The sequence below is a fragment of the Rhinopithecus bieti genome, unplaced genomic scaffold (assembly GCF_001698545.2).
Source record: "Rhinopithecus bieti isolate Rb0 unplaced genomic scaffold, ASM169854v2 scaffold_1853, whole genome shotgun sequence".
Lineage (NCBI taxonomy): Eukaryota > Metazoa > Chordata > Mammalia > Primates > Cercopithecidae > Rhinopithecus > Rhinopithecus bieti.
Window position 1 is genome coordinate 711,988 of NW_016804151.1, and position 26,409 is coordinate 738,396.

Here is a 26,409-nt window from a genome sequence, read left to right on the forward strand (position 1 = left end):
ATGAATGGGTCACACAGAAATAGAAAGCAACAAGCCCCTGAAGAGTGAAACCGAAACAACCAGTGGCGCGGGCTGGCAGTTTGCTCAGGACACCCAGGAGCCCGGGTGCTTGCAGGGCTCTCCCAGCTGGAGAGGAAACCTCTGCCGTGGGCTTCAAGGAGTCTCTGGGATACACCCACCTCCCCTAAACACACACACAGATGGCCCCAAATGGAACTAGTTTATGTATACTCTTATTTCAGTAATGATGTGGAGGCTTACTACAAAAGCATGGGGAATAAAATGGTAACTTAGCCTGAAAATGAGGCTGAGGGAAGGAAGTGATGAGGACCAGTGGTCTGGGACTAGGCAGGCAGCTCATGGCACCATTCCCCATCCCAGGAATCCCTGAAATTATCACAGCTTTTGGCTGTTTTCCTGTTGGTTTAGTAAACCATTCAAGTCATTTGTTATTAAATACCCACCCTACAGGCTGGTGTGCGGGGACTCATGCCTGTAATCCCAGCACTTTAGGAGGCTGAGGTGGGTGGATCACCTGTGGTCAGGAGTTCAAGACCAGCCTGACCAATATGGTGAAACCCCATCTCTACTAACAATACAAAAATTATCCGGGCGTGTGCCTGTAGTCCCAGCTACTTGGGAGGCTGAGACAGGAGAATTGCTTGAACCTGGGAGGCAGAGGTTGTAGTGAGCCGAGATGTAGAGCATACAGGTATATGTAAGACACAGACCCTCACCTCCATGGAGCTTCTGGCTGTAACATTGTGAGGCAGAAATCTAGAGTGGGGAGACTTCCTGTGGAGTGGGATGGGATGCACAGGGTAAGTGGCATTTGTAATGGGGCCTACTGAGATGACACGTTAACAATGGTTGAGACACTTGGGCCGGGCGCGGTGGCTCAAGCCTGTAATCCCAGCACTTTGGGAGGCCGAGACGGGCGGATCACGAGGTCAGGAGATCGAGACCATCCTGGCTAACACGGTGAAACCCCGTCTCTACTAAAAAATACAAAAAACTAGCCAAGGGGCGAGGCAGGCGCCTGTAGTCCCAACTACTCGGGAGGCTGAGACAGGAGAATGGCGTGAACCCGGGAGGCGGAGCTCGCAGTGAGCTGAGAGCCGGCCACTGCACTCCAGCCTTGGTGGCAGAGCAAGACTCCGTCTCAAAAAAAAAAAAAAAAAAAAAAGAGACACTTGGGTTGTAGACTTGGTTGCAGGTCAGACACATCGGGCCTGTGTGAGGGCCATGAAAGATCATTCTGAAAAAGTTAGGAAGGGGAGACAGTGATTTCTAATGGTTTCTAACCTATCCGGAGCTGGGACACAGTATCCTTTTATGCCTAACTTTATAAAATTATGACCCATGTCTAAACTGATTATGCATCACATATTTGTTTTATACTTAAAATGGTTAAAATTCATCTTTCAAGAGTTCCTTAAGATTCCTTAAGAAAACTGGCTTTCCTAAAGGCAAATGCCTCCGGGTCCCTGCCGAGGGGCACTGCTGCTTTGAAGGCTCACGAAGTTCTAGTTGCCTTTTAACCGTGTCTTTTGTTTTGCTCTCAGTTTTCTTATTTCCCTTAAAATCCAGGCTTAGCCCAGTCAATTTTTGTGTTCCTAGATATAGACGGGGAGGTGTTGCGAACACGCTCAACTGCCTAATCAGTCTGTTATGAAAGCTTTCCCAGTCCCCATTTTCCTCCTGCATTTGGGGAATTTTTATTTTGCTGTTATTGTTATGTCCTTTGCTAACATGACCTTCCTGAACTTGCCTCCCCAGAGCGATGCCATCTGGTTTTTAAAATAATAATCCACTTTGGGATCTGATCAGATCATGCTTTTGACATTTTTCCCATTTTTCTATCAAGCTCACATGGAGGTCTCTTCCCAAGGAACAAATACTTAATGACCAATTTAGAAACATCTTTTTTCTGAGCTGTTTTGCTTATTCATTGACTTTTGGTCCTCATCATTTTTTTCCTGAAATTAAAAACAAAGGGAAACGTTTAGTTTTCATCATTATTTGCTCTCCTGGCATTTTCCCTTGGACAAGTGCCCATCTCATTCCTGTTTCTTAGCTCCTGTTTGATGGATTTACCATATTGGATGTGATGTTTCCTGAAGAATAGCTTCTGTCAGGAGCAACATCGGTCACTAATATAAGAGCAAACACAGTCTGAACACTTTGCTAACATGGATACTCCTTCTTCCTGATTCTTGATCATCCTGCCAAAGACATACATCTGAATGGAGGCCATACAGTTTATAGGACACTTTCATATTGCTTATCTCATTTCATTTCACGATAGCCCTGAGGTAAACTGAATAAAGATCAGAATTCTTCCTTTACAAGTGGAGAAACTATGGATCAGAATAATTAGCTGATTTATTTAAGGTCACATAGATAGTCCACATAGCTATGTGTGTGTGTGTGTGTGTGTGTGTGTGTGTGTGTATAAACACAAACTATATATATATATCTAAACATATACACACATATATACTATATATATGACTATACATACACATACACACACACACACACATATATATATATGGAGAGAGAGAGAGAGTCACCCTAAAATGAGCTACAGCGTGATCAACTCCCCAAAACAAAGAGTTTATTCAGGAATAGCAAAGGATTGCAATTCGGGGTATGTGTGCTATATGGCAAACCCCTGGTGCATCTGAGGAGTTTGAGCAAGGGGAAACTTTTAAAGGCAAAAAGGAGAAGTCCATGTAAACTGTTTGGAAACAAATATCATAGGTTATAGGGACTTATTGCAGGTGGTGGCATTTGTTCATTGGTGGTACTGGCTATGGCTACGAAAGGGTCTTCATAGAAGTGGCTTAACAGGAAAGTTCAGTGGGAAAAGTCTTTTGTCACAGTTCCTGTTATAGGGTATATGTGTGTGAGGGCCCTTTCCTCTTGGCCTCGTGACTCTATTTTGTTAGGATTTGATATAAGCGACTCCATTTTGGTACTGACAATTTTCCCAGTAACTATATAGATAGCTGACCATATAGCTGAAATACAGCCTTCTAATGCCATCTAATTTCTAAATTTTATGCTGTTGTAGGAAAGCCCTCAAGAATGAACTTTAGGCCAGGCGTGGTGGCTCATGCCTGTAATCCTACCACTTTGGGGTCAAGGCGGGCAGATCACCTGAGGTCTGGAGTTTGAGAGCAGCCTGGCCAACATGGCAAAACCCCGTCTCTACTGAAAATACAAAAATTAGCCAGACATAGTGGTGGGTGTCTGTAATCCCAGCTACTCAGGAGGCTGAGGCAGGAGAATCGCTTGAACCCAGGAGGCCGAGGTTGAAGTGAGCCGAGATTGCACCACTGCACTCCAGCCTGGGCGACGGAATGAGACTCCGTCTCAAAAAAACAAACAAACAAAAAAAAACACAAAAGAACTTTATGGAGGCTCTTCAGATATTTTTCTTTCACCCAATCTATTGACAAACAACTTAAGGACTAGATTTGCCCAAACATATGCAGGACATCTGCTTCGGACTTGCCCAGTGGTGTGGGATTATGTGTCCTATGCTGTACAGGGCCAGAGTGGAAACCATGAGCAGCTGTGGGGAGACCCAGTGCTGGTCGAGTCTTGGGCCAACCTGAGGGCAGCTACAGACTCATTCTGAGTCTTTGCAAAGGCTGCCGGCAGTAATCTCCTTTAGGTGCAGCACAGAGCTTCTCCCATCTTACTTCCAAGGTACAGAGTTTCTTGAGGGAAATGTTTCAAGTTTCTTTAGGGAAATGGGAAAGAGTGTGATGGTGGAAGGGGGTTTAGTCCATTCTTGCATTACTATAAATAAATGCCTAAGGCTGGATAATTTATAAAGAAAAGAGGTTTAATTGGCTTACAGTTCTGTAGGCTGTACAGGAAGCATAGCACCAGCATCTGTTTCTGGGGAGGCCTCAGGAGGCTTACACTCATGGCAGAAGGCAAAGAGGGAGCAGGAATCTCACATGACAGGAGCAGGAGTGAGAAAGAGAGTGGGGTGGGGGGAGGTGCCACACACTTTTAAATTATCAGATCATGTGAGAACTCACTATCCCTAAGATAGCACCAAGCCATGAGGGATCCACACCCATGACCCAAACACCTTCTTGTGTAATATAGTAAGTATTCTCCAAAACCAAAACAGAAACTGGCCTTTCAAAAAAGGTCAAGTCCACTATTCTCCCTGTCTCTTAGGAGCTGCCAAGTCTCACTCATCATGGTTCTTATTGACAAGAAAATCCATACTCTATAAAATATTTGAAGAGATTTATTCTGAGCCAAATGTGAGTACCATGACCCATGACACGGCCTCAAGAGGTCCTGAGAACATGTGCCCAAAGTGGTTGGGTAACAGCTTGGTTTTATACATTTTAGGGAGATATAAGACATCAATCAATACAAGTAAGGTACACACTAGGTTGGCCCAGACGCAATGGAGTAAGCGCTTTCAGGTCATAGGTGGAATTAAAAGATTTCCTGATTGGCAATTAGTTGAAAGAGTTAAGCTTTCACTAAAGTTGAAGTCAGCAGAAGGAAATAGTTGGGGTTAAGATAAGAGGGGTTGTGGAAGCCAAGGTTCTTGTTATGGATGAAGCCTCCAGGTAGCAGGCTTCAGAAAGAATAGATGATAAATGTCTCTTTTCAGACCTTAAATGGTGCCAGATTTAGTTAATCTCTTTGGGGTTGGGAGGGCCTGGAAGGGGAAATACATAGTTACATTAATTGAGATTCTTTACAGATGCAAATAGTCGTTTCAAAATATGGCAAAGAAACATATTTTGAGGTAAAATATTTTGATTTCCTTCTTTATCTGTCATGTGATGCTATACTAGAGTCAGGTTGGATTTTTGTATCTTATTGCTAAAGAGTTCATTTGGTAGGTCTTAAGATCTGTGTTTTAATGTTAATGTTGGTTAGTTGTGTCTAAATTCTAAAGGGAGGAGGATATAATAAAGCATGTCTGACTCCTCCTTCCTGTGGTCTTAGTTCAGGTTAGTTTTTCAGGTTTCTTTGGAATCCCTGTGGTCCCATTCAGCCAGTTGTAGGGCTTAGAATTTTATTTTTGGTTTACAGAATGTTTCCCAGCATCAACTCCATTCTCCAATTCACCAATATCTAGCTGCTGACTTCAGCTGTAGTCCCTGATGGCCACCCCAGCCCTGAGCCTACCTCCCGCCATGTGACCTTTCAGCTAATTTCCTGTGTTAACTGACCCAGCTTCTGTGTTTCCCAAAACCCTTCTTAGAAGAGCGCTTATTGGCTGAGCTCCTTCTTTCAAGTGACCATACCAGCAGGAAGTTGTCCAGTAGGCAACTGAAGCACTGCCCTGGGACAGAAGCTCACCTTTGATGCATGAAATTATGTTTTATGGAGAGGGATGGGGGCCTGTTTAGAGCAGAAAGATCTATAGGCAAAGAAGAATCCCTTAGAAGGAGATGGGGGTAGGCAAAGGATAATCATCAACTGTAGTTCAGTGCCTAAAAGTAATCTCTTTCTCACTGTGTTTAGGCAGTATGTTTCTTACCATGGAGATAAAAAGTGTGGGACATTCAATAACATGCTTGGGCCTTCTGTGTGCCTGATGCTGTGCTAGGCATGGAAAAGATATTTCCAAGGTTGTTGGTAAAGGTTGTGGGGTGAAAAGAGATAAAAGGAAGATGGAGACAACTTCCTAATGACTTGGGCTTCCCTTCTCACTCACATATAGGAAAAATAAGAGTGTACATGGTGGCCACATAGCAACAGCACAGGTAAAATAGGCTTTTATGTTTTTTTTTTTCTGGGGCTGTCCTTACCATTTACACTTTTCTATGAGAAAATTCTTCTCATGGCTTGCATCAAAAAAGAAAATATACTTTTTTCTTAAATGCACTCAAAGACTATATTTGTGGGGGCAAATGGGAGAAGAAAAGATGAACAGGTATTCCGTTTGGGCAGGTGTTAGAGCCTGGAGCCTTTATTGCCCAGGTCATGCATGAATATACATGTTTTCTTTTCTTTTTTTTCTGAGAAGGAGTTTCACTCTTGTTGCCCAGGCTGGAGTGCCATGGTGCGATTTCGGCTTACTGCAACCTCTGCCTCCCAGGTTCAAGTGATTCTCCTGCCTCAGTCTCCCAAGAAGCTGGGATTATAAGCATGCACCACTACGTCCAGTTAATTTTGTATTTTTAGTACAGACAGGGTTTCTCCATGTTGGCCAAGCTGGTTTTGAACCCCTGACCTCGGATAATCCACCAGCCTCGGCCTCCCAAAGTGCTGGGATTACAGGTATGAGTCACTATGCCCAGCCGTAAATTTTTTCAATCAATACATATTAAAAGTCTAACAGGTACTCCACTGGGGTTATGTAAAATATTTTGATGTTTACAATAGCTTCTCATACATTAAAAGTTTTTAAATTACTGACCAAGCATAATCTACTTGCTGTCTTTGGTATGGAATCAAGACTATTTTCAATCTATCATTAAGTGGTCAGTACTCAGTGGAGGGGTAGTCAGAGGCTCAGAGTGCCATGTTGAAGAGTAACATGTTGGAAAGTGTCCCTAGTCAGAAATGTGGACTGGCTTGGGGGGTGTGAAGATGTACTGCAACCTCTGCCTCCCAGGCAAAACCTTCTGGCTTTTGGGAAAGTTCACAAATAGATAAAATATTGCTTTACCTCATTGAATAGTTCCTTGTTCTTAAAACATATGTTCACATGTGAAGACACATATAATATCTATCATTCTTTCAACCACCCAACTAGATGGTTCATATTTTCTCCATGTCACTGTTAAGGAAATTCAGTTTCTACATCTCGAAGAAAAACATTGGTAACTATAGGAGCTGGGTATGAACGCAACTTTTCCCCAGGGCCTGGGCTGGTTAGTTCTTCTGATTTGACTGAAGTTAAGTAAACTTACCAGTAGATAATACTTCACTGTGGCAAGTATTATTAAAGGGAGGGATTTCATGACTGGAACGTTTTCATCTATTCATTTCCTTTCTAAGTTCTTCAATTCCACAGAGAACAGAAAATCTCTTCCCTGCAGATCAGTTAAATCCATGTAACAGATTTCAGTAAGCATGACTCAAAGGGTTTTTTATTAAGAAAGCATTACAATATAATTTGTTTTTGAAGATGGAACTGTGATCTCCCACTAGCAAAATTAAATGATGAGAGACAGCCAAGGAGGCAGTCACACACAGTCACTCTAAGTCAGCTATCTGGCTTTACGTGAGAACAGTGTGCCCTTTAAAAAATCCAGTTCAGGTAGGTTAGATCCAATTCTCAGGGTAGGGGAGGGGATTATCTCAACAGAAAGAGCTATCTTCTCTGTGGCTCTTTGGCCTATGTAAAAGTGAAATAACATCCGATGTGGAAAATCAGGAGATGTCTTCATGTCAGTGGCTTCTGAGCATCTTCCTGGGAACTGTGTGCATTGCAGATTATCTGTGGTTATAGTTCCGGTCCAGCTAGCTCCCTACCGAGCTCCTCGTCTTGCAGAATCTAGCCAGCCTATGCTCAGGAAATTCAGAATGATTTTTGCTATTAGCACCAGCAAAACTGAATTGAAAAGGTAAATCTGCTAAAAACAAAAACAAACAAATAAACAAAGAACATAATGTGACCAAGTCACATAATAGGACCCAAGTTAAATATAACTTTGGATTAAAGTTTTAAAAATAGTTTATATGCTTTTCTCTGCAACATTTAGTGTTGATTCTTCACTCTTTTAGGAATCTGCCTCCTAGGCTCAAGTGATTCTCCTGCCTCAGCCTCCCAAGTAGCTGGGACTACAGGCATGTGCCACCACACCTGGCTAATTTTTGTATTTTTAATAGAGGTGGGTTGTTACCATGTTGGCCAGGCTGGTCTCGAACTCCTGACCTCAGGTGATCTGCCCACCTTGCCCTCCCAAAGTGCTGGGAGACCCTGGGCATGAGCCACCACGCCCGGCCCAAAGTTGTTTTTTTAATAACTAATTTTTTTCAGTGAAGTCAAAGGCTTCAACACACACTCCGTCTTTGTTCTTAAAGGCGGTGGCAGACACCTCTCAACTTGCTCTTGAATCATTTTTCATGCATCAGTCTTATCACCTCAACAAGATTGCAAGTTGCAATGAACTTTATATTTTGGGTGATAATTATTTCTTACCGTGCATTGCATTGTGCTGTGTACTTTATGTGCATTATGCGTTTTAACCTCACTGCAGTCCTGCAAGGCAGATGTTTTTATCTCTAGCTTATTGGTGAGAAAGCTGAAGTTCAGAGATTATAAGAAATTTGCCCAAGGTCACACACCTAGAAAGTTGCAGAGCCGAGATTTGAACAGATGACACCCTGGCTCATAACCTCATGTGCTTCTTCTATGCCACATGCTTTCCTTGCTCCTACACCTTGGTCAGGTGAATATTACTGACTCCTTAGTCACTGACATTGGCTATGTGTATGTGGCCAAAGACGAAGTGGAGGATATGACCAGAGAAAAATAAATTGAAGGAGAAAAAGAAATAAAAGGTAATATCAAAGGGATATTATTTATTTTAGGTGGAAAAAACTTAAGGTGTTTATATGCTAGAGGGAAAGAGCCAACAGAGCAGAAAAGGCACAAGTTATGACGCTAATAATAGCTGACATTTATTAGGCACATCCATGTGCCAGGAGCCATGCTGAGCACTTTACCAGGATTGCTTCACTAATCTTTCATAACATTCTTATAAAGTAGATACTATTATTATCATAATATTTTACAGAGGAAAAAGTGACACTTTATCCAAGCTCACACAATGAGTGGTAATTTAAAAACAGGGCGTCTGAACTGCTGTGCCTAGGAATGAAGAGGTAGACGCCTTTCTGATGTGGAAGCTAAGCTTCTGTGTCACCAGCACACAGTATATATAATACCCAAGTGCTTTATTGACATTAATTAATGATGTTTATAGTATCCTTTCGGGTAAGTCTGTATATATCCCCTTTTTAAAAGTCAGAAAACCAAGATTCAGGGGCTGACTTGCTCCAAGTCTTTTTCATGTTTAACATGAATTACAATATATGTGGGGGTCTGTGTCCTGAAAACATTATCAACCTTTGTTTCCAACACTTCTCATCTAGTGAATTGGAATGAAAATTCCTAGCTCAGGAAAGTAATGCACTTGGAAGCAGTCACTTGGGGTATCTGACTCTTCTAAAGGTATCTGATCATCTAAATGATACAGGCCTGGTACTGTTTTACAACACATCTCTCTGAATAAGACAACTAAATCTTTGTATTTAAAAAAAATTATGCACAGAATATTTTGGTTTAATTATATACAGTTTAAAAAATAATCACAGCATTATACAATTGAAAATAACGTTGAAAGAGTATAGGAAATGTAATATAAACTCTAGATGAATGAGAAGCTTGGAGAGAAAAAAAACAGATCACAAGTAGAAAGACAACACTTAAAAATAACTTTTTTTTTTTTTTTAATTCATAGAGATGGAGTTTCACTCTGTTGCTTAGGCTAGTCTCAAATTCCTGGGCTTAAGTGACCCTCCTGCCTCAGCCTCCCAAAGTGCTGGGATTATAGGTGTGAGCCACCATGCCTGGCTGGTCAGCCTGCTATTTATTTTATTTTATTTTATTCTATTTTATTTTATTTTATTTATTTTTTGAGATAGAGTCTGGCTCTGTCCCCCAGCCTGGAGAGCAGTGGCACAATCTCGGCTCACTGCAACCTCTGCCTCCTGTGTTGAGCCATTCCTCTGCTTCAGCCTCTTGAGTAGCTGAACTCAAGCAGCTGAACTTGAGGGACTACAGTCGCCTGCCACCACACCTGGCTAATTTTTCTGTATTTTTAGTAGAGACGGAGTTTCACTGTGTTAGCCAGGGTGGTCTGGATCTCCTGACCTCATGATCTGCCCACTTTGGCCTCCCAAAGTGCTAGGATTACAGGCGTGAGCCACCGCGCCTGGCCTAATTTTACATTTAATTGTTCAGCAATACATTGGTTCCCATTTTATAAAGCATTGTCCTGTATATACCTCATTTGCCTTCACAACAATTGGTATATTAGCTGTAATATCTTTAATCTACAAGTAACAGAAAACCTGGTTTAAACAGATGGAGGTTGTTTTCCTCATTCAAAAGAGGCCTGGAGGTGGCATTCTGGGACTGGTGCGGGAGGACCAACAGTGTCTTCAAGGATGCAGGCCTCTTAGACATTCCACGTCACCACTCTTACCATGTTAGCCACTTACACTCATGAATGTCACCTGGTTGTGGGACAGCTGCTCCAGGTGTTACACTTGTGTTCACAACTGGAAGAAGGAGGAAGGGAAGGAGCAGGCACCAGGGCATCTTTGCTTTTATTAAAAGGCAAAAGCTTTCCCAACAGACTTTGTTTTCTAATTTTATTTTTTTTTTTTTTTTTTTTTTTTTTTAGGGACAGGGCTTCACTCCGTCACCCAGGCAGGTGTGGAGTGGTGTGATCATAGCTCACTGCAGCTTCGAACTCCTGAGCTCAAGTGATCTTCCCACCTCAGCCTCCTGAGAAGCTGGGACTTTAGAAACATGCCACCATGCCCAGCTAAATTAAAAAAAAAAAATTTTTTTGTAGAGATGGGTCTTGCTATATTGCCAAGGCTGATCTCAAACTACTGGACTCACGCAATCCTCCTGCCTTGGCTTCCCAAAGTGCTGGGATTACAGGCGTGAGCCACCACACCTGGCCCTCTCAACAGACTTTTCATTGGCCAGAACTGTGTCACCTGGCCATCCTTACTGCAAAGGAGAATGATAAAGCAATTATTTAGCATTTACAGCCTGTCTGCAGTGGAGGTAGCTAAGAGAGAAGCTCACCAATTTACAGAGGAGAAAGCTAATGTGCTTTCTCATTACTCAGCATAAACCCAAGTCCCATGACTCCGGCACCTATGTTATTTCACTATACTACTCAGCCTCTCTAAATTCTGCCACACGAAAGTATAAGTCAAAAAGAGGGCAACTCTCAAAAATATGTAGTAATGGGGGCTGGGTGTGGTGGTTCATGCGCCTGTAGTTCCAGCTACATGGGAGGCTGAGGCAGGAAGATCATTTGAGTCCAGGTGTTCAAGTTCGATGCTGTAGTGAGCTATAATCCAGCCACTGCACTCTAACTTAGGTTACAGAGTAAGACCCTGTCTCTGAAAAAAAAAAAAAAAAAATAGCAATGGGATATATTCTATTAAGAAATGGATCACTTTTAAATTAATAATTTTAATATATGATATCTCTATTGTTTAACAAAATCATGATTCCATTTTATAGATTAAATAGCAACTAAACTTTAAAGAGATTGATTGAAGCATTATTATTGCAAAACACTGCAGGGAAACCCACAGGTGTTTGTTTGTTTGTTTGCTTGAGACAGAGTCTCACTCTGTCACCTAGGCTGGAGTGCAGTGGTGGGATCACAGCTCCTTGCAGCCTCGACATCCTGAGCTCAAGTGATCCTCCCACTTTAGCCTCCCAAGTAGTTGGGACTACAGGTGTGTGCCACCATGCCTGGCTGATTTTGTTTTTCAAATTTTTAGTGGGGACAAGGTCTCTCTATGTTGCCCAGGCTGGTCTTGAACTCCTGAGCTGAAGCAATCCTTCCACCTTTGCTTTCCATAGTACTGGGATCACAGATGTGACCCACTGCACCCAGCAACCCCCAGTTTTCAACAACAGGGCATTGGTTGAAGAAACTGCAGCATATCTATACCCTATGAAATAAATAGTCAGACGTAAAATTTCAGAATAATAGTTATTTACAATATTTTGTTAAATGAAATAAGTAAATTATAAAACTAGATATACAATGTCACCCTATACTTTTAAATATGTATAATCTATATAAAAGCCAGATTTAAATATAGCAAAATGTTCACAGTGATTCTATTTAGGTGATGAGAATATATGATATTTTGGCTTCCATCTTTGTATTTTTTGTAATATAATTTTTAGGAGTCAGGTTTATTGAAGGATTATTTACATCTAAAATTCACCCATTTTAGGTGTATGTGTTTTGACCAATATCTACAATAATGTACCCACTACCATAATCAAAATACAGAATATTTCCTTTGCCCCTAAAAATCCCTTTGTGCCTTTTTGTAGCCAGTCCCTTCCCCCTAGTTACCGGCCCTTGGCAACCACTGATCTTATTTTAGTCTTGACAGTTTTGCCTTTTCTTTAATGTCATATAAATAAAAACATATATAGACTGTAGCCTTTTGTTTCTGGCTTATATCGATTGGCATGAGTGCTTTTGAGAGTCAGCCATGTTGTTGCACTTACAAGTGGTTCGTTTCTTTGTATTAATAAGCCATACTTCACAGCATAGATGTACCATAATATGTTTTCATCGGTTAGTGGACATTGGGTTGTCTTCAATTTTGGACTAATTATATCAGCTTGCTAGTGCTGCCATAACTAACTACCACTAACTGGGTAGCTTAAACAACAGAAATATGCTGTTCAACAGTTCTAAAGGCTACAAATCCAAAATCGAGGTTCCAGCAAGGTTTGTTCCTTTTTTTTTTTGTAGAATCTTTTTTATTCAGAAAAAAAATTCCCCCCAAAAGTTTTCCAACCATACACAGGAGGGGTATGGGTAGGGGAGGTGTCTGGGCATTAGCCCTTTCCCCAGCCCATGTGGTTTTGGCAGCAATAAGGGGTGTGGGGTAATGGTCCCCCAAATAAAATGGTGTATGGGTAGGGAAGGGGGATGCAAAGCTGTGGGGAGTGGTGAAGGGCAAGAGACGGACGAAGTCAGTACTGGGAACGCCAAAAGTGGGAGGCCATTTCGTAACATTTCTTGTTGATCAAACCACCGTGGACACCTTCTTTGCCCATCAGCAGGACTAGCGTCAGTCTTGGTGACAGTGACATTGGAAGTGGGGGCTCCACCGGTACTCTTGGTATGCTAAGATCCATGCAAAATTCCTCATCCTGCAGCAGTGAGTCCCGGATCACTGAACATTTCTGGCCCCCAAGTGTCAGCCCATTCACAAAAACACTTGACCGGTCTTTGCCAGCCAGGACACTAGCCTCAGCTGGCGTGATGCTGGCAAAGGTTTTCCAGGAGACGGCCCAGACAGAGGGCGAGTCCTTGTAGCCCACGATGGCCGCGTCCTGACAGACGGAAGGAGCTTCTGCCATAAGGTTGTCGATGTAGGCGTCCACCCGGCCATGGTCATGAGGTTGTCAGTGTAGGCGTCCATCTGTCCATGGCGCTGCTGCTGGGGCCGCGGGCTGGGCTTGGGCTGCCTCTGCTGGCGGGCGGCTGGAGGTGGAGAGCTCGGGGCACGTGCTGCAGTCCAGACCCTGGCTCTGCTCACTGTGCAGCAGCCTTCGTACCACCACCGGTTTGTTCCTTCTGTGGGTCATGAGGGAAGAAGGATCTCTTCCCGTTCCCTCTCTCTGGCTATCTTTATGTTTACATGGCATGCTCCCTGTATCTGTGCCTGTGTTCACATTTCTCCTTTTAAAAAGACTCCAGTCATACTGGATTAAAAGCCCACTCTACTCCAGTATGATTTCATGTTAATTAATTATATCTGTAACCACCCTATTTCCAAATAAGGTCACATTCTGAGGTACTGGGATTAGGACTTCATCATATTAATTGGGGAACAGGGGGTAATTCAACCCATAACAATTAGTAAAGCTGCTATAAGCATTTGTGTATAAGTCTTTGTGTAGTCATATATTTTCATTTCTCTTGGGTAAATACATAGGAATAGAATTGCTGGATCATATGGTAATTGTATGTTTAACTTTATAAGAAACTGCCAAACTGTTTTCCAGGATGGCTGTACTATTTCATATTCCTACCAACGGTGTATAAGAGTTCCTGTGGCTCTACATCCTTGTCAACATTTGGTATTGTCAGGTTTTAAAAAATTGTAGTCGTTCTGACAAGTGTGTGGTAGTATCTCCTCGTGGCTTTAATTTCACATCCCTAAAGACTAATGATGTCATTTATCATCCTTATATTTTCACTGACAAAGTGAAACTTTGAACAAAGTGAAATGGTACACATCTTTTGCCCATTTTCAAAATTAGATTACTTTTTTTTTGTGAGTCATGAGACTTACTACATATATATGTCTTATATATATTATATATTCTAGATACGAGTCCTTTGGCAAACATGTGATTTGTAAATATTTTCACTCAGTCTGTAGCTTGTCTTTTCATTTTCTTTTTTTCCCTGAGAAAAATAGTCTTTTCATTTTAAGAATGTCTTGAAAAGCAGAAAATTTTCATTTTGATAAAGTCCATTTTATCTTCTTTTAAAATTTTGTTCGTGCTTTTCATGCTTAATGATAAAGTCCATTTTATCTTCTTTTAAAATTTTGTTCATGCTTTTGTGTCTTATCTAAGAAATTTGCCTAAGTCAACATCACAGAGATTTTCTCCTGTCTTCTTGTAAAATTTTATGATTTTATGTTTCACATTTAGACCTATGGTTCATTTTGTGTTAAGTTTTGTATGTGGTATGGAGTATTTTTTCTTAAAATTTCAACAATATAACATTTTTGGTTCTGGAAAGATGACATAATGTTATTTATCATCTGTATCTTTCCTTTCATAAAGTGTACACATCTTTTGTACTTGTAGCACCAGATATACTAGATAAAATAAAACAAAAACTACTTTTAATGCAAAGCTTGGTTTATAAGAAAAACAGGGAAATTTCCTGTGCAAAAAATGAGAAGGGATCTGAAAGCAGTGTGCTGAGTATACGGATCAATACAGGTAGCTGCCTGTATTTTTTCGTGCGGGTAAGGATCGGGGTATAAAGTTTCTACTGATCTAGGGACTTGGGGTAAACAACCATGTGAGCACAGGAAAGGAGTCTTGGGTTCACTTACAGTTGCCTATTGTGGCTGAGACTCGATATAAAGTAGGAACCCCTGAGGGGGTATGCTTTCAGTGAGAGAAAGGCAAAAGGAAAACAGTCATTTACCAACTTAAGAAAATGAAAAGTAAGCTTGAGTCACTTCTGAGAAATCTCTTGAAAAACTGAAACTGCCTTGCACCTTGCACAGATTTGAGGATTGAGTTGCTAACACCTGAGGGGTCCAGAAACCTCCATTGTTTAAAAGAAATAATCATTTAAAAATTGATACCTGGCCCAGGCATGGTGGCTCATGCCTGTAATCCCAGCTTGGGATCCCAGTTTGGGAGGCTAAGGCGGGTGGATCACCTGAGGTCAGGAGTTCGAGACCAGCCTGGCCAACATGGTGAAACCCCATCTCTACTAAAAATACAAAATTAGCTGGGTGTGGTGGCAGATGCCTGTAGTCCCAGCTAGTCAGGAGGCTGAGACAGGAGAATCACTTGAAACTGGGAAGCAGAAACTGCACTGATCCGAGATTCGCACCACTGCATTCCAGCCTGGGCCAGACAGAGTGAGACTTTATCTCAAAAAAAAAAAAAAAAAAAAAACCTGATACCTGATACCTGATAATTCCCTCTGAATGCTTGGCAGAATTTATGTAAAACAGGAGAGCAATTTCTATTGAGATTCCCACAGGAAAAAAATACCCCTATTAAAGATAAGTTACTGATAAAAATGTATAAAACAAGGCAGAACCCGTTAGGCACAGCATAGATGTCTTCTTAGCTTGTGTGTTACACGCAGCAAGGGCACATGGAGGATGATGAGAACAGAGCCCCTACAGTGTACATATGTTGTGGTGGCCCCAGAAACCGTTTATCATCAGCAAGAACCAGCAGGCATTGCAACAGGGGGATTAGAGCCCAAGAAATTCATAATATTGCCACAACAATAATATCAAAGAGAACTCAAAACAGACATTTAAAAATAATTGAAGACTTGACATAAATACTTAAAATCCTAAGAAAATAATATGACATTATAAAAATAAAAGAACAAGCAGATTTGAAAATTTTGAAATAGATAATATATGTTGTCAAGATTGCACCACAGAGAACTAAAGAGAGAAAATATGACAGAAAAGAAGGTGCTTGGGGGATGATTGACATGCTCTTTTATGATGTGGCTCTTTAGCAGTTTTTTTCGATAGAAAGAGGCTATTACAGGGCAAGAAGTTCTTTAGCTTTGTCCATTTCCTGAGCTGAAAAAGAAAATTGCACAAAGAAAAATCTTAAGGGATCTGGACTTTACATATTATACATCAAGATAAAACCCCAAGAAAGGGTCTTTTATTAGAGAATTAGAATTAGTAGCAAGGTGACAAACTGTAGAATATAATAGTTATTAAGGCAGACACGGTTGGAATAGACAGAACTGTTTAGGCATCTGATAAACTCCAAGTGGAAGAAGTTTTTAAACATCTTTATGGAAAAATGGGAGAAATAAGAATTAAATGGTGATACTTAATGCTTCAGTTTCATGGAAAAAGAGAGCCTAGATTGTATCTGGGGTTTCTTTAAGTCTTTCTAAAAGTATTTATTTATATTAAGCAAAGTAGTTGTGGGGAAAGTTACATTCATATTTACACTTTTCACTGTTAGATCATACTTTGGATGATTTCAATCACATCTGGAGTACGTTTACAATTGGGGGCTGCTGCCAAATGCAGGGATCCAATATTTACTTGGTAATATCATCTGCAATCACAAGCAGAACGCCAAGAAGGAAATCATCAGTCTCTTCAGAGCTGACATATACTTCCAATTAATACAATACAGCAAGTATCTCATCAAAATTTCCTTTCAAATATAATATGAACTACTGGTGAATGGACAAAGGCAGGAAGCACTAAAGACTAGAGAGAGGACGAAGGCCTTCAGCAAGAGACAACGTGTTTACAGAAACAGGCCTGGACTGCTTTAGAAAGTCATCACCAATGGCCTGCAGCCTTTCTTATAATAAAATAAGGAAGGAAGAAATCACTTCAAATTTTAAAAGTAGATTAGTTAGAATTTTAGCTGCACACTTCTGGGAAAGTGATTTTCTCTCCTTCTAACCTCTCCCATTAAGTAGGGCATACTGTTCAGAATTCAAAACCTGCTGGCCAAGTTTCCAGGGTAAACAAGACTTTGTGGCTCTAGAATGAGCCCTGTTTTGAAAGCTGAATGATTTTTTGGGAGAAGAGAGAGGAAGAAGAGTTCTTAAATAAAAGGAATATGGACTTTAAAAATAAACAATGAAGTCTGAAATGCCTGAAGTTTGTTCCTGGCACCAGTATGTCTCCAGGCAACTTTAGGCACGTACAATACTGAGCCAACTTGGCTGAGCCCAGAGCGGGCGGTGGACCTGAAAACAGCTCGGTGTGAAAGCCATCAAGAACTGGGATTTGGGCTATGTTTACAGAGATTGGTCTTAGAAGACAACATACGCTTTTTGGGAAAGCAGCATAACATAAAATTTTGGGGACAGCAAACTTTTTAGGAACGCTAGGAAACGATGGACACTACTTGAAGGGAAGACATAGTATGGGGAAATGCTCCATTGACTAAATTAGATAGAATATAAGGTTAAGTATCAGATATGAAAGAAAACTAAGTACATAGTTGGCTTTTCATTGTTGTTGGCTGATCTTTGTCTGAAATAGAGGATTTTAAACTTTTGTTTTAAATCTACCTTGACAATGCTGAAGAAACTCCTTGACTCAAAGAAGGTAAGATGGGAAATAAAAGTTTCACCTTACAGGATAATAAACAGGTTTAGTTTCAGGATAGCCAGCAAGATTGAGAGTTAAAGGGAAAAAGTTGCAAAACAATGATATTTTCCCAGTTTTCTTATAAAAGAAGCCATTGTTCACTGAGCTAGTAACATTTTTTTCGTTAAGAAAATTATGTTTTTATAAGGCTAACAGCCCTACTTTTTTGCTCTTCACTTTATAGAGATAAAATGTGCTTTGACTTGTAGTTGTTTCATGTCTTTTTTTTTTTTTTTTTTTTTGAGACAGAGTTTCCGTTCTTTCGCCCAGGCTGGCGATCTCGGCTCACTGCAACCTCTGTCCCCCGGGTTCAAGCGATTCTCCTGCCTTAGCCTCCTGAGTAGCTGGGATTACAGGTGTGAGCTACCATGCCTAGCCAGTAGGCATGGTGGCAATGCCTATAATCCCAGCACTTTGGGAGGCCGAGGTGGGCAGATCGCCTGAGGTCAGGAGTTCAAGACCAGCCTGGCCAACATGGTGAAATCCCATCTCTACTAAAAATATAAAAATTAGCTGGGTGTGATGGTGCATGCCTGTGATCCCAGCTACTCGGGAGGCTGAGGCAGCAGAATTGTTTGAACCCGGGAGGCGGAGGCTCCAGTGAGTTGAGATTGTGCCACTTCACCCCGGCCTGGGCAACAAAGTGAGACTTCATCTCAAAAAAAAAAAAAAAAAAAAAAAATGTAGTTATGACTGCAGCAAGGTGTGAAAATTGTTTTAAAATTGTATAATTTGATGTAAAAGAGTTAATGGCAACCTAAGTTTTTCTTAGTGGTGCATTTTTTTCTAATCCCTATAAAAATTAGTTTATCTCAGGGTTTATCACCATTAGCACTCTTAACATTTTGGGCCAGATATTTCTTTGAAGTGGGGGGCTGTTCTGTGCGTCGAAGGATGTTCAGGGCCTCCCCTAACTAGAGCATCCCCTCTAGCTATGAGAACCAAAAATGTCTCCGATAGTGACAGATGTTCTCTAAAGGGCAAAATCATCTCCAGTTGTGAACCACTGGTTTATTTTAATAGTGTTGAGATACGCTACTTAAGATTCACTTTCTAATTACAGTAGCAGTAAAGTAAAGTAAGCTTGTTTAGTTAATATCCTCAACAATAGTGTGCTTGTGACAAAGTAATTGGAGTAGAGATAATCCATATAAAGAACCTAGACTGTGCCTGGCACCACTTCAGAACTTAAAAATATCGGTGATGATAATGATGGCTCTGAAGGCAATGGAAAGGGGGAAGGAAGGAGAGGAGGGACGGAGAAGAGGAGGAGAAAGGAAATGAGTGAGAGGATGAGCACAGGCATATATTATACTCTCTCTGCTTGGAAATGTATAGAATCAGCTGATTCTGATTCTCACTTGGTACCAGCTCAGAGCTGGTGAGCAGGGAGGAGGCAGAGGAGAGGGGAGCAGTCAGGTGGGGGGTAAAAGAATTGGATGGGTTTGGCCGGGTGCAGTGGCTCACTCCTGTAATTCCAGCACTTTGGGAGGCCGAGGTGGGTGGATCACCTGAGGTCAGGAGTTCAGGACCAGCCTGGCCAACATGGTGAAACTCTGTTTCTACTAAAAATACAAAAATTAGCCAGCCGTGGTGGTGGGCACCTGTAATCCCAGCTACTTGGGAGGCTGAGGCAGGAGAATTACTTGAACCTGGGAGGCGGAAGTTGCAGTGAGCCAAGATCATGCCACTGCACTCCAGCCTGGGTGACAAGAGCAAAACTCTGTCTCAAAAACCAACAAACAGACTACCTTAATGGTTGTCCCTCTTAATGCAGCAGCCGGATCCCTAGTAGAAAGCCATCCACAACAATGTCTTTAACTCTGGCTCCCTTTAGCAGTATAAGCGAGCAACAGGGTGTTACTGACAGGCCTAAGGAGTGGAAGAGGGAGATGGAGGAAAAGAGACAACAAAGAGAAAAAAGGTATGACGAGAAGAAAATAAGCCATCTGCCATTTCTCAGGAGCAGCATGGTTTGCCTACGTTCAGTTGTACGCAAATAAGTTCATGAAGAGCAACTGTGTGGTAGCAGAAAGGGCCACGGCCTGAGGGAAGAAAGACCTGTGCTCACATGTCAGAATAAGTTGAGAGTTATCCTGGGCAACCACTTACCTTTTCTGAGTCTCGTATCCTCCCTTTAAATGTGTAGGGCATCTCCCTCCCAAGACGCTTGGGCTTGGCACAATCTCGGCTTACTGCAACCTCTGCCTCCCGGGTTCAAGTGATTCTCCTGCCTCAGCCTCCTGAGTAACTGGGATTACAGGCACCCACAACCATGCCCAGCTAAATTTTGTATTTTTAAAGTAGAGACAGGGTTTCACCATGTTGCTTAGGCTAGTCTTGAACTCCTGACCTCTGGTGATCCACCCGCCTCGGCCTCCCAAAGGGGTGAGATTATAGGTGTGAGCCATCATGCCCAGCCAAATAGTTCTAATAGAGATTTCTTATTGGTTTTGTACCATTGCAGAGAACAAGAAGAACCCTCAGGGGTGTCAATAGAAGCCTACTGTAGTGCCTGCCTGATATTAGCCAGTGGGTATATGTGAGTACAGCTATTCTAGTTTTGTTTGTTTGTTTGTTTAGATGGGGGTCTCGCTCTATTGCCCAGGCTAGAGTGCAGTGGTGTGATCATGACTCACTGCAGCCTCGACCTCCTGTGCTCAAGTGATCCTCCTGCCTCAGCCTCCTGAGTAGCTGGGACTACAGGCGGGCTTTAGTGTCCAGCTAGTTATTTTTTGTACAGACAGGTCTCACTATGTTACCCAGGCTGGTCTTGAACTCCTGACTTCAAGTGATCCTACTGCCTCAGCTTCTCAGAATTCTGGGATAATAGGAGTGAGCCACCATGCCCGGTCAGCTGTACTAGTCTTAACTTATTGAACTACTTCTTTTTCTTTGGTCAACAGTTGCTTTCCTGAGCCCCTGAGTGCTCCTACCCTGAGCCCTGGGCCCAGTCCTCCCAATTCCTTGTTGTACAGTACCAATTTTAAAGTATTTTGAGTATCACCCTGCTTTGGGCTAGTGCTTTGAATGCTTTTAGCTAATAACTAAGTTCTATATAAAACATATTTCATTGAGCTTGCAGGTCACACTAAGGAGGGTAGACTATTAAGAGGACAAATTTGCCAATCATAAGGAGTATATGGCTAGTACAAATGGGAAGAAATTTAAGAGAAGTGGGATGAAAATATAGCAGTAATCTCTCTGCACCTTGACGTTGATGTCATCACCATTCCTCAACTTTGATCTAAAGAGAAAGGTGAGAGAAATGAGAAAGAGGCCTGAAAGGGAAGGAGAGAGGACCTGGCATGGTGTAGATGTACCAGAAATATTTGTAACTGAATAGATAATTGAATACATGACTGAATGACAGTAGAAGTGCCACCACAGAATATTTGCTTCTGAGCACTGAATAAGATAATTCATCAATGCAACAAGTGTAAAGCACATGCCCTGTGTTAGGTTTGGGCTAGGATACAAAGTGGAATCAAGCATGGTCTTACCAAAGACTATTAATTAATTCAGAAGAAAAATACAAGGTTGAGAAATGAGAAATGTATGCAGCAAGGAATAGATGGGCCAGAGAAAGTTCTGGATTAAAAAGAAAAAGAAATTAACATGATACTGGTATTAGCAGAAGTAAAACCACCAAGCTTTATGAGATCCTTCTCCCACTCTACGCAACCTTGCTAAACTGACACTCAGTACAGGCCCCACCTTTTAAGACAATGTCGAGAATGTGAAAATGCTCCGAGAGAGTAGCCAGAAGCAGGGCTGACTTCATGGGCATATGACAAGCGCAGTCCCAGCGGGCCACTCTCAGAAGGGCACTGCACTTGGTGGTTAAAAGCTCTGTCATCTTGGAATTCTTAATATTTTATCTTTGAACTTGTGTCCTGTGAGTGAAGTCCAGTGGGACAATGGAGCACGCATGTGAGCAGAGGAGATACGGGCATGCTTGTTTCCCTCGTGCCTTGCAATTCATTTGCACATAACATTAATGATTGCTACCCCACTTCCATGACACACAAGAAGTGTGTCTACTTGCTTGTGCTTGCTTTGAGTCTTGCCCAACTCCTATGTATGTGGGTCCACCAGAATTCTGTGCTCATGTCTACACACCTCATATCAGCAGATGCTCATACTGGCATGTGCGCCACATGTATCAACATGTGCCCAGACCAACACATCTACAACAGCAGAAGTGCTGATAGCACCAAGAGGCCATCCTTTCCATTAGAACCAGAACTTGTTTCCAATGCAGAAAGAAGGTAATGGTATTCAGAGAAATAAGAATGACCTAGGAACCCTATCATATACAGGTTTTTATTTTTTTAAGACGGAGTCTTACTCTGTCACCCAGGCTTGAGAGCAGTGGCATGATCTCAGATCACTGCAACCTCTGCCTCTCGAGTTTAAGCGATTACAGGCATGTGCCACCATATCCAGCTAATTTTTGTATTTTTTAGTAGAGATGGGGGTTTTGCCATTTTGGCCAGGCTGGTCTCGAACTCCTGGCCTCAGGTGATCCACCTACCTCGGCCTCCAAAAGTGCTGGGGTTACAGACATGAGCCACTGAGTCCAGCCTCTATCATATACACTTTTACTTGCATTATTTCCTGTATGACCCAATCACTTATGTTAAAAATGTTGACATAGAAGGAAAGGGGAAATAGGTCCATCCATAGTTGCCATATTATAAGGAATAAGTTATTTCTTTTTTTTTTTTTTTTTTTTTAGAGTCTCTCTCTGTTGACCAGGCTGGAGTACAGTGGTATGATCTTGGCTCGCTGCAACCTCTGCCTCCCAGGTTCAAGCGATTCTCCTGCCTCAGCCTCACGAGTAGCTGGGAGTACAGGCGTGCGCCACCAGGACCAGCTAATTTTTGTATTTTTAGTAGAGACGGGGTTTTGCCATATTGGCCAGGCTGGTCTCAAACTCCTGACCTCAGGTGATCTACCCGCCTTGACCTCTCAAAGTGCTGGGATTACAGGTGGGAGACACTGCACCCAGCCAGGAATAAGTACTTTCTTAATCATCAGTGATCCAAAGGTAGAGAGTGTTGGTAGAATGTGAACATATCAAGAAATTTAAAAAAAAACCAGTTTTATGTAGTATTATCATCCTTGTTCTAATAAGAATGAAACAATTTTCATTTATGAGCTGTAAAATGCAAACTGTGAAATTTTAGTGATTCCACACATAAGATAAAAGCTCTTGTAATTTCTGTTAAAAACTGGCATTGCATAAAATAAGATGAATGGTAAAATTCATTCTAATAATTAAATTTAAACTTTAAAATTTAGAATACTTCTATTACACTTAAAAAACATTATTTTTAAATGTGGTAAAATGCATATAACATAAAATTTACTATCTTAACCATTTTTAAGTGTACAGTTTGGTGACATTAAGCACATTCACATCGTTGTGCAATGATCACCACGATCCAATTCCAGAATTTTTTTATCTAGCAAAACTGAAATTCTGTACCTATTATATACATATACATGTGTGTGTGTGTGTGTGTGTGTGTGTGTGTGTAGAGAGAGAGAGAGAGGGAGAGATGGAGTCTTGCTCTGTCGCCCAGGCTGGAGTGCAGTGACATGATCTCCGCTCACTGCAAGCTCTGGCCCCTGGATTCATGCCATTCTCCTGCCTCAGCCTCCTGAGTAGCTGGGACTACAGGAGCCTACCACCATGTCTGGCTAATTTTTTTGTATTCTTAGTAGAGATGGGGTTTCACCGTGTTTGCCAGGATGGTCTCGATCTCCCGACCTCGTGATCCGCCTGCCTCGGCCTCCCAAAGTGCTGGGATTACAGGCATGAGCCACCGCGCCTGTCCATCCGTACCTATTAAATATTAACTCCTCATTCTCTCCTCTCTCCAGCCCCTGCCAACCACCATTCTACTTTGACTACTCTAGATACCTCAAAGAAGTGGAATTCTAAAATATTTGTCCTTTTGTAATGGACTGGCTTATTCTACTTTATATAATGTCCTCAAGATTCATCCGCCTTTTCGAAGTGTCAGAATTCCCTTCCTTTATTTAAAGCTGCATAATATTCCATTGTATGCACACTCCACATTTCGTTATCCATTCATCTGTCAGTGCACACTGGGTTGCTTCTACTCCTTGGTTATTGTGAATGGTGCTGTCATGAACATGAGTATACCAGTATCTGTTTGAACCGCTGCTTTCAATTATTTTGGGCATATACCCAGAAGTGGAATTGCAGGATCATACGGTACTTCTATTTTTAGTTTTTTGAGGAACTGGCACACCGTTTTCCTTAAAGTCTATAACAATTTACCTTCCCAACAACAGTGCACAAGGGTTCCAATTTTCCCACATCCTCACCAATACTTACTTTTTTTTTTTTTTTTTTAATAGTATCCATTCTAATAAGTGTGAAGTGGTATTTCCTTTTTTTTTGAGACGGTCCTACTTTGTCGCCCAGGCTGGAATGCAGTGGCGTGATCTCGGCTCACTGCAACCTCCGCCTCCCAGGTTCAAGAGATTCTGCTGCCTCAGCCTCATGAGTAGCTGGGACTACAGGCATGCACCCCTACATCTGGCTAATTTTGTATTGTTAGTACAGATGGGGTTTCACCATGTTGGCCAGGCTGGTCTCCGTCTCCTGACCTCAAGTGATCCACCCGCCTCCGCCTCCCAAAGTGCTGGGATTACAGGCATGAGCCACCATGCCTGACCTGAGGTAGTATTTCATTGTGATTTTGATTTTGATTTACACAATAATTATTGATGTTGACCCTCTTATGCTTTGTAATTAATAAAAATATTTTGGCCGGGCGCGGTGGCTCAAGCCTGTAATCCCAGCACTTTGGGAGGCCGAGACGGGCGGATCACGAGGTCAGGAGATCGAGACCATCCTGGCTAACACGGTGAAACCCCGTCTCTACTAAAAAATACAAAAAACTAGCCGGGCGACGTGGCAGGCGCCTGTAGTCCCAGCTACTCGGGAGGCTGAGGCAGGAGAATGGCGTAAACCCGGGAGGCGGAGCTTGCAGTGAGCTGAGATCCGGCCNAAATAAAAATAAAAATAAAAATATTTTTAAAGGAAAAAGTCATATATTGGTACTTTAACATCATTTTCTCAGTGCTCTTTTTTTCTCACTGCCTCTTTGATCAGGTCTTTATTCAAAAGAAGCTGTCCAAAATCATTTGATCTTTATGGAATAATCAAATTTAAGAGTTTATGTAGCAGACTTCTTTTCCTCTGTAGTAGGCTTCTTTTCTGCTGGCTTCTTTTCAGGGGCTGGTTTCTTCGTAGCTGCTGCCTTTTTTCCCACCAGAGGTTTCTTCTGCTTTTTAACATCAACAGCAGGCTTCTTTCCTTTCTTACCTACCACAGGCTTCTTGCCTGCAACCTACTTCTCATCCGATTTGGCTTCTAGTGCAGCAGCTGCCGCTGCTGCCTTATCCACACAGAGCTTGTGATTCTTGGCCTGGTGAAGAATGGTGTTCCGACGAATGGTCTTTGCGTATGGGTTTAGCTTCAACATGATTCTCACATTTTTCAGTGGGTTCTTCTTTAGGACTCTGCGATGAATCTCCTCGCATGGTGCTTGAAGAGCTCTCTGGATCTCTGGGCTTTTTAAGATTTTGCTAAGATCTGTATTGATCATCTTGTGGATGGGAAGATTGTAGTTGCTCTTGGGGGAAGCAGCTTTACGGCAAATGCCATACAATTCATCTAACTTCCAGAAAGCACTTCCGGTCCAAATGCAGAAACACCCCACATGCCCACCAGGAGCAAGTTTCAAAATGTTCAGTTTGCTTACATTAAGCAGAGTAATTCCAGGGATGTTTCTGAAGGCTTTGATGATACCATTATCCTCATTATGGATGATGCAGGGGCCTCTGTGCTGGATACGGTGATGGTTTCTCATTTTGCCCTTGCCAACTCTCATTTGCTGAGAGGCATAGTCCTTTTTGATATCATTCCAGGCTTTACGTTTCTTAAGAAGCAAAACAGCCTCCTTGATCTTCTTGTACCCTCCAACTTTATCCTCAACTACCAAAGGAAGTTCAGGAACTTCCTCAATACAATGACCTTTAGATATGACCAGTGCTAGTAAGGCTGAGGCAGCCAGGATAGAACAGATGGCATATCGTTTTTGGGTTGTGTTCACTCTATGATGCTAACAACATCAGGTTTTGGTTGGTGCAAACATTCGGCCTCCATAACACATGTTTCCAGAAGCACCCTGGCCAGAAAGGTGAGTCCCACCACCTCAAACTTTGGGAATTTGAGCCATAACTCTGTCAGTACCCAAAGACTCAGCACTGGTCTGATGACCTGCTAATTCACTGACAGCATACAGCTGTCTGCTGTTTTTGTGCAAGTTGGTGTGAACAAAGTTCACAATATCTGGTTGAATAGGAGCCTTGAATACAGCAGGCAAAGTGACATTTTTGTCAGATGACTCCCCTTTTCAGAGTACAGTGATATCAGTGGGCAAGCACACACCATGGCGGAAAGGAGAGAGCCATGCTCCTCTCAGCATGGCTGTTGCCACAGGAAAAGTTCTCTGTACTTTTAAAAATATGCCCCACATTTTAATTTTGCACTGGGTCCTGGAAATTATGTAGCCAGCCTTGCATATGGGAAAGGTTAATGAAAAAAAAAAAAAAAGGACTGGGTAGTAACTTAATAATCTGAGTGTATGATACTTGTTTATAGGGAGATAGTGATCATCACTGGTTTCCCATCTCTATTGA

The 26,409-nt window shown here is 42.0% G+C and overlaps 2 pseudogenes; both read right to left on the reverse strand.

Annotated features, from left to right (window-relative positions):
• Positions 1–12,772: 12,772 nt before the first annotated feature.
• Positions 12,773–13,194, reverse strand: LOC108526240 (profilin-1 pseudogene; annotated as a pseudogene).
• An 11,687-nt stretch (positions 13,195–24,881) lies between these two features.
• On the reverse strand, positions 24,882–26,186 carry LOC108526219 (60S ribosomal protein L4 pseudogene; annotated as a pseudogene).
• Between the last annotated feature and the right edge of the window lie 223 nt (positions 26,187–26,409).